The sequence below is a fragment of the Gekko japonicus genome, unplaced genomic scaffold (genome assembly GCF_001447785.1).
Source record: "Gekko japonicus isolate JY-2015 unplaced genomic scaffold, Gekko_japonicus_V1.1 scaffold2113, whole genome shotgun sequence".
In the NCBI taxonomy this organism is placed as follows: domain Eukaryota; kingdom Metazoa; phylum Chordata; class Lepidosauria; order Squamata; family Gekkonidae; genus Gekko; species Gekko japonicus.
Genome location: NW_015160284.1, coordinates 251,587 through 260,897, shown reverse-complemented (window position 1 = coordinate 260,897; position 9,311 = coordinate 251,587). Strand labels below are relative to the sequence as shown.

The 9,311-nt window shown below is 44.0% G+C and overlaps 1 protein-coding gene across 1 annotated transcript in view; it reads left to right on the top strand.

Annotated features, from left to right (window-relative positions):
- Positions 1–9,311, top strand: part of PTBP3 (polypyrimidine tract binding protein 3) — a 61,868-nt gene that overhangs the window by 29,998 nt on the left and 22,559 nt on the right. The window lies entirely within an intron of this gene.

Here is a 9,311-nt window from a genome sequence, read left to right as displayed (position 1 = left end):
GGGACCGTTGTATCCTGCCTTTCAAGAGACCAAGATCGCCTCTTGCAAGGCAGGCGCGCCCGGTTCCCGCTCTTTCCGACTGAGGGCCTCGGCTCTGCCTCTTGCAAGGCCAGGAGCGCCCGGTGCCCGCTCTTTCCGACTGAGGGCCTCGGCTCCTGCCTTGCAAGAGGCAATTTTGCCTCTTGCAAGGTGGGAACGCTTGGCCCTCGTTTCTCTCCCCCCCCCATTTAAAGGGAAGTTTCCCTTTAAATTATAGGGGAAAAGCGGGGGGGGGGTGTCATGACATCACACAGTGACGTCATTACGTTGGGGGTGGCTACACCCCCTCCTGGAAGGCCCGCTAATTGGACCTTACAACCCTATGGATTTGGGATATCTTGAGTTATAGCCCCCCAAAGCAGGTGCCCCAGGAAAGCTCAGCTCTAGCCTCCCCTTAAATAAGCTACGCAGCAAGCAATTCTTCCTAACTCGCTCTCACATGATGACTAACTCCTCTGTCTTCCTGCTGCAAAGTGAAAGCAGCTGAGTCAGGGTGTGGCATACATAAAAATAGGCTCCCATAGAGCAGAATGGGAGCTCTGTGTTGGCTCACAGAACTGTCAATCAAACTATGGACAGCTGCTATGGATGTTTCTAGAGCTCTCCATAAGTCCACCCCCAGTGCTGCCTAGGAATTGATTGAATCAGTGCCAGGCTGTCTGGAGAATGAACTGCTCTAACGAACCTCCATGGAAAAAAGGCAGTTCTTTTTGCATTGTGGAGCAACATGACCAAATGAACCAGTTCGAAACTAACCATGAACTGGCTTGGCTTGTGCTCAAACTGTGGTGCATTTCTCGGTTCGTGCCCATCCCTAGTGCAAAGTAATCAGTGACAAAAACTTCATGCACGTGTATTTTTATTTTGTACAACATACCCTGGTGTAAAATGATAAATAAGTTTTGTACTTCCACCAAAGATTGCCAAGAGGCACTACAGCAGGGGTGGCCAAATTACAGCTCTTTCACAGATATTGTGCAGCACCCAGCAGAGTGACTGGGGAAGTGAAGGGGAAGCATGCCTCCCCAATTGGTCTTCCTTTCCCCAGCCAGTTTTCCCCTCCCTGAGTAGGCTTGAGGTGAGGGGGAGCAGAGAAAGAAAGCAACTTTAAATGTGTTCTCAAACACCCCCCTCCTGCCAGCCAGCTTGGAGAAGGCATTTGTCTCTTTAAATCCCTTCTCCAAGCCAATCCAGCTGGCGGGAGGGGGGGAGGTGTTGGAGAACACATTTAAAGTTAAAGTTGCTTTCTTTCCATATCTAACTCCATCCCTCCCTTCCCCATTTATTTGCTTTCTTTTCTGCCTTTCTCTCTTTTCCTCCTCCTTCCTCCCCATCTATTTCCTTTCTTTCCAAGTCTTTCTTTCTTTTCAGCTATCTTTCTGTCTTCTATCCTTTCTTTCTCTTTTCCTTTCTTCCTCTCCTCCCTTATCTATTTCTTTCTCTCTCTCTCTCCCCCCTCCCTGTTTGCTTTCTTTGTTTCTGTTTCTCTCTCCTTTCTTTCCACCTTCCATCCTTCCTCCTCTCCCTCCTCATCTATTTGCTTTCTTTGTTTTTTCCTCTCTTTCTTTCCCCCTCCCTCCCACCCCCATCTATTTGCTTTCTTTGCACCTTTCTCTTTCTCCCTTTTTTCCTTCTCTCTCTCTCCCTCCCTGCCTCCCCCCATCTATTTGCTTTTTTTGTTTCTCTCTCTTGGACAAATAAATATCATTATCAATATCTGTTTTTATCCCTTTTGTTTTTATTTTTGGCCAGTCTCATTTAATATTAATAAAAATCAAATTTGCATATTCAATAAAACGTGTGTGTGGTTATTCATGTCTTGTGGCTCTCAAACATCTGATGTTTATTCTATGTGGCTCTTATGTTAAGCAAGTTTGGCCACCCCTGCACTACAATAAAATAATTGCTGAAGGTCTAGGTACTGTAATGACCTGGTACCTGAGATTTTTCGAACCCTGCAGTACATAGAACCTTGAACTTTGCACTTGCAGCTTTCTTTGGATTGAATTGTCACTCTGTTGATCCATTCTACATTCTTTTTTTTAAGCAATTGGTCAATTTTTTAAAGTATGTGGTCACTTAACACATTTACCATGGGTTTATGTTGTTAGCGTTCAGTGCATAAACACTTGGTTTCATCTAAAGTGAGAATGCAGTACTACAAATCCAGTTTAGTCTTCTGCAGTCTTGCTCTTAATAATCTAAAGTTCATTTTATTTACTGAGTTCTAGTGTACATTTAATCATAAAACTTTCTACATTGTCAGTTTTACTGATACTAACAGATCAGTTCAGAATAACTGCTTGGTTTCTCTCGGTGTTGCCATTCTACTGCTCTCAAGGCTAAATTTTAATTCTCCTTATCTGCAACAGGTCAAGCTGGATTCCTGCTTTCACTAGGAGTACAATAGAAGTTGTCTATTTAGGGCAGGCAGTTGGCACAAATGTAGCCCTTAACACAGTCTTTGAAAAGTGCCGTAGTTCCGAGCTCTTGAGTACAGATCCCCCCCCCCCTCCCCTCTTGAAGGGAATACCTGGGCTGCATTCAGACTTTACATGTGAGGAAAAAGTGAAAATTTGTTACAAAGCTTGTGTATATGGCATAATCACACAGATTTGCATTTAAACTTTTGTGAGGTGATTCTTGGCTTAAGGCATGAAAAACTATTACTATGCTAACTGGTTTTTAGACATCCTACATTTCTATATATAAGTTTCCTTTTTGTAAATGGCGGCAACAGTACATACTGAGGCATTAGAAGTCTTTGTATTCCCACACTATGCTGTTGATCCAACCGCTTTTATTCTCAGCAATAGGAATATTTAATGTGACTAGTAGCAATGGAATTTGCAACCTCAATAAAGTAGGTACTTAACTTATTTTACTCTCCACAGGAAAGCTGGGCAACAGGGTTTCGTAGTGGAATTCCAAACCTGTATTCAGTGTGCTTGGGACATAATGTGTGCTTTATTTCCGATTATCTGTAAAGATGTGTGTGTGTGTTGTAGTCATGCGTTTAAACCTTTCCTTCCTTGCAAAATCTTCCTAAATTTGATTGAAAGAAGCCATTTCCAACTTGCTGCTAAACTGAAGAGTATTCTAATTGTAGTATACAAATCATACAGCCATCACATTTTTCATTTTGCCCTTCCTTCAAGGACCTCAGAGTAGCTAGGGTTGCCAGGAAATATCTGAGGACTTTGGGGGTGGAGCCAGGAGACTTTTGTGATGTCATGTCCTGTGATGTGACTTCCCAAGCTTCACCCTTGCTGTAATGTCATTTTCTCCTTCCAAATTTAAATTTCTCACTTTACATTGATTTCTGCCGCTCAGACCTTTGTTGTAATAGCAGTTGTAATAGCAGGAGATCACCAGCCACCACCTGGAGGTTGTATAAATATAAAGACACTCCGTGAATGAATTACGAACATAAGCAGAAAAATTATATTGTATGAAACAATTCAAACATTTTGAATTCTTTGTTAAAGAACCCATATATATATATCAGAGCTAGGAACAAAAAGTACTTGATACAAAGGGAGAATACAATTAGAGTCCTCCCGTGAGCTCTCATTTTTGATATACAACCACTTGGAGGTTGGCAAACTAATTTATACCCTATCTTTCATGGGAACCCAAAGCTGCTTCCATCAGAGTTTGAGAGCATGTGATTGGTCCAATGTTACCCAGCAAACTTACAGGGTGGGGATTCAAACCATGGTCTCCCAGATCCTAGTCCAGCACTCTAGGTTAGGGTCCAAAGTATGGGTACATAATATGAAGGGGAAGAACTACTTCATGCACAGCAGGAGCTTTGCTTGTATTCTTCACTGCAGCGGTTTCTTTTGTTAACCAGACAAGGCATACTAAAAACTGTACAGAGGTTTGTGTTTGGGGGCATAAGAACTAACTGGTGCTGAGAAAACTGAAATAAAGTTCCAGCTATTTGGTTTCTAAATAGTTAGCAAAACTGATTTACTGTGTCTCCCCCCCCCCCAAAGGGCTGTGGAGTATCTTTGCTGGCCACTGGAGGAGGGTGGGCTGTGAAGTGAAAAAAGATACAAGCCATGCCTCTCACCTTCTCACCCCGCCACCTCCAACACACCCAGAGGACAGCTCAGGTTGGCTTGGGAGGCGAGGGATGCGGGGGAGCGACCAACAAGAAGATTGAGGGCTGCCGGGAGCAGGCAGGGGCAAGGCGCCCCATAAGGAGACGAGCTGTGCGAGGTGAGCCTCAGAGACAAATAGTGCATGTCGGCCAGTCAGAGAGACCTGTGTGCTGGCTGGAGGCAGCACTGGCAGGGGAAACCGGCTCTTCCGTGTGGTAACTCTTTGGAGGCCTTGGGCTGTGGTGCCATTTTCGTCCCCCGTAGCCAATTCTGAAAATCAGGGGTAGGGAACTCAAATCGGGTAAACCCCCACCCCCAGCGGGAAGTTGGCAGCCCTAAGAGTAGCGCACATTCTTCCTTCTATCTTTACTTCCTCCGAATCAGGCTAGGCTTTTGTTGTATCCTGCCCAGGATCACTCACTGAGCATCATTGCTCAGCCTCATCTAATTATTTAACCCAGGAATTTACATTACCCACTTGCTGCTTTGTTCCCGCCCCCTTCTATTTTGTTTCCTAATTACAACTACCTTTGTCCCATTCATGTTCCAACCCCTTTTCACTTTCACATTACTCCCCACCTAAACTTTCAGTCCCTGTTTTTGAGTTTTTGCCCTTCTCCCATATGTCATGTTAGTTCTCCTGGTAGCTTTGAGAATTTCTAAAGACAGTGGGGGGGGGGGGGATACAGTCTAGCTGCTTCCTATGAAATTCAGGCAGTAGTCATTGCTGGGAGGATAATGGATACCTGAGCTCATAGCTTGGTTCTTTTTTCTTCGTAATGGGCATATGTTTGCTCAAGCATCATATCTCAGCTGTGTTTTGTATGTGGAACTTCCCCAAATGCTCTGATTGACCCTGCTCCAATGCAGGAGTTTTGTGCTGACATTTACTACCCTCAAAATTCCAAAAGTGTCCACAAACTCAATGTGGTTGAGAACCCTACATCACAACAGAAGTTGTCGCTACAGTAGGAAGACATGTTTTTTTTTGTTTGCTTTTCAAAAAGCAGGCTTATTAAAGGTCATGTTTAAAGTGTTTCCTTCTGTCTTATGTGTTTGCCAAACTGGCCTTCAATTCAGTTAAACGGCTATTTTGTTTCCATTGTTCAACCTTGCACATCCAATCATCCAGATTGTTGAAATTAGTTTCTAATGTGTTTCCATTAGTTACAAGTTAACAGGATAGGCTGCCAGTGCTAAGCAAGGCCAGGGCTTAGATCAAAAGATTATTCCCTGTATGTGGAAGACTCTTCCAGTTGCTCAGAAAGTGTGTTGCTTATTCTGTCCTTTCTGTTGACCATTCCCCCCTATGCCTCTTACAAAAGCTACTCCATGGCAGGCATAAGCAATGTCTGGCATACATGCCAGTGTGCTGGATAATTTGTCTTGGCATGCAAAGCTGCTTCTCCATCCAAGCAGCCAAGGCGAGCCACTGAAGAGCTGGCGTGTCACTGGGACTAGTAGCACTGGAGAGAACTACAGGTATGGCTTATTCTTTTCACTGCCTGTGAACCACACAGTGGCCATCTGAGTTCAACATGAGCCCCTGGCACAGTGGCAGTAATTCTGGAGCTTGTCTTGTTTCAAGTGTGTCTGGCCGAGTAGAAACTGCCCAGTGTTCCCTCTAAGCTGAGTTAGTGTGAGCTAACTCACAGGTTTTTAGCCTCTCGCTTACATATTTTTGCCTTAGCTCAGGAAGCATGGCTCCAGAGCAAACTAATTTATGCAGTAGCCAAATCGCTGGCTCACAACTTTAATGCCAGTAGCTCACAAAGTAGAATTTTTGATCACAAGAGGGAGCATTGAACCTGCCCCCTTGGTTTGTTTTGTTTTTGGCATTCTGACCAAAAAGAATTCTCAGGCCCCTGGGAGCCAGGTTTTGAACTGGGCTGGGGTGTGCAGATGAAGTGAAATTACCTTTCTTCCTAATACATACACCCTTCAGCAGAAGCATCTTCTGCACATGCTGGAGTCTTTGGATCCAAGGCCATGTAAAAGCTGATTTGGCAACGTCAGTGTAACATGTAGAAAGCCTATGTTATTGCTAAACATTTCTTTGAAATAGCATGTTTCTGCAACATACTCCAGTACAGGGGTGTCAAACATACAGCCTGTGGGCTGGATCTGGCCCCTGCAGGTCTCATATCCAGCCTGTGAGCAACTGATTCCCTCCTGCTTCCTTGTCCGGGACTGCTGCTTCATCACAGCTTGCTTTTGCCCAGCTTCCTCTGCTGCTTCCTTCCAAGCCAAGTCTTCCTTCCCTCCATTGGCTGAGGGCTCCTCCTTTGGGAGAAGGGGGGGGGGAGGCAAAGAGTAAGAGAGAGCCCTGCCAGGAGAGAGAGCAAAGTATGAGTCCCGTGGCTTCTTTAAGACCAGCAACATTTTATTTCCGGTATAAGCTTTCATATACTACTTCAGAGAAAGGGAGAGTAGGTGGATAGATGGATTCTTACAATTTACATTGAGAACACTGTGCTCTGCTATTTTCTTTGAGACTTGATACTTCTCACACACCATACACATGCACAAGTGTATGTGTTTAAAAGGTTAAAGTGGCAGGCTGGGATAAGGGGAAAGGAAAATTAAAAGGAAATTATTCTGGTTTATTGTGAAGGGGTTTTTTAGATTAGATTTATCTGTGCCTATCTGGGATTTCATTTTCTTTCAAAAAGACCCTGATTAGGAATCAGAACGTTTGGATTGGCTTCCATTGTTTAATAATGCAATTCCATTGGATTTCATTATTTAATAATGGAAGCAGGTGGCTGAGAATTTAAAATATATTTATGGTTTGGTAAGTTCCAGTCCAACATGTCTCCAGAAATGCTCCAACCCCTTAATCTATACAGAACTTCCATTTGCCAGGTGGGGGGGGGCCTCCCCCCCCCCAATGCACACACACTCAAAGACCTTTTCTGTATTTTGGTCTGTCTTGGTGCTGCATTAAAAGTGCTGTTAAAAATAGTAGTCCTAATTTTTTTAAACTTTAAAAAATTAAATTACTTAACTAGTACTATGGTACACAAATTAGAGAGCTGAAGGAGAGAAAGTTTAAAAATTGCTTTCTGTTTGCTTTAAACCTCTCCTTCCCCTGTATGTACGTGCTACTATTACAGGTTGTTTGCACTGCTCACATTTTGAAACTCTCGGGCCTAGCAGTTGAGAGAATAGAAGCAATTTCTACATGCATCCTTATGGTAGGGTAGTCTGGTAAGGTTGCAGTAGCGCAGGGCTGGCAAAATTCACCTGCCTTCCAAGCAAGGTACAAGACATGCATGTGTTGTCCATACAGGTTTGCTACTTTATATAAATGTTAAGATGATTCCTATTGTACCATAGCTAATCAACCTTGCATTATTTAGGTGTTAAAATTCTAGCCTCTAATGCAACAAATTTGATTTTCTGAGCCTTTCATCCCTAAGCAGGTAGGGGAAGAGAACTAGAGTCCCCTTATCATGATGCTCCTTTGGGGCTGAGGAAAAATGTTAGAAGTACTCTTATTGTATAGCAGCGTGTGTTCTATAGGAGAAGAGAAGAGAGGAAGAGATTGGATTTATACCCTGCCCTTCACTACCCAAGGGAGTCTCAGAGCAGCTTATAAACTCCTTTCCCTTCCCCTCCCCACAACAGACACCCTATGAGGTAGGTGGGGCTGAGAGAGAAAACTGCTCTTTTTCAAGAACAGCTGTGCCGGAACTATGGCTTGCCCAAGGTCATCCAGCAGGTGCAAGTGGAGAAGTGGGGAATCAAACCCAGCTCTCCCAGATTAGAGTCCACGCACTTAACGACTACACCACTACACTATACCAAACTGGCCACTACACCAAAGCCAGGAGATCCAAGGATTGTCTGGCAGCCGAAGTGAAGTTCTAACTCTTTAGTGGTCTGCACCACTAGTGTGGCAAGCTAAGCTTGTTGGTGGGCTGAGAGAGCTCTGAGAGCTGTGACTGGCCCAAGGTCACCCAGCTCGCTTCATGTGGAGGAATAAGGAATCAAACCTGGTTCTCTGGGTTAGAGTATTGCTGCTCTTAACCGCTACACCAGACTGGTTCTCCTTCTTAGCTAGGTGCAGAAGTGAATCAGAAATTCAGTAACGCTAATCCAAATTAACAAAGTTAAACTTTGTCATTGGCCCTTTGGCTGACAACAATGAAGACAGCTTGATCTTGCTTGTATGCTTCTGTAGAAGTAGCTGGCCTGTTAATAGAAAATCAAAGAACCAAAGTTATGGGAACTCTGCACTGTTGTTTTGCTTGTGTTCCTCAAGGCAGCAGTGAAAGTGGTGACGTTTTAAGACAGGGCAGGGTAGGCAAGCAATGCTAACCTCAGTTCATTTAATCCCACTCCTTGCTACAGGCTGATTATCTTTAACAGGAAGGGGAGGGAGACAGTATGAGAGCCCTACTTGCACTTATTATTCAGCTTCATAATCAAAGCTTGGGGGGGGGAATAGTGCATGAGGTAATACAGCTGCATGAGTAGAGGAAAATGACCTGTCTTGGAGGAAAGAAGGCAGCTAAATGTCATGGGAGTTACGCAGTATGTAAACTCTTGAGCTGCTTTTTCTCTCAAAGAGCTGGCTGTGGTTCATAGTTCAGCCCCACTTGTAACAGTGGGTATTCATCCTGCTGGGCTTCATTCTTTTCTGTTATACAAATATATGAACCTTCAGTCAATAAGTGGAGACCATGAGGGAAGTGTTCTGTGAGCAAAGTGGTGAGCTGCATGTCTACACTGACTAGAGAGAGAGTATAGAAAAGAGCAAGAGTCCAGTAGCACTTTAAAGACTAACAAAACTTGTGGCAGGGTATGAGCTTTTGTGAGTCACTGCTCACTTCTTCAGATACAGCTAGAATGCCAGTCCATAATTGGAAAGATGATGAAGGACAATAACAGGTGAATGACAATAGCAGGTGTGAGTGGATTAGGTGTCATATGCAGAGGGGAAGTAGGTGTGGGGAAATCAGCATTCGTAATGAGACAGGAAACCTAGGTCTCGATTCAGTCCAAGAGGATGCAGTGTCTTGAGCTTCATTATCAGTTGCAATTCAGCAATCTCTCTAATCTCTCATTAAAATCCCTTTGAAAGAGAACTGCTACTTTTAGGTCAGTGGCTGAATGTCCAGGAAGGTTAAAACATTTTCCCACTGGGGAGAGTGGCAA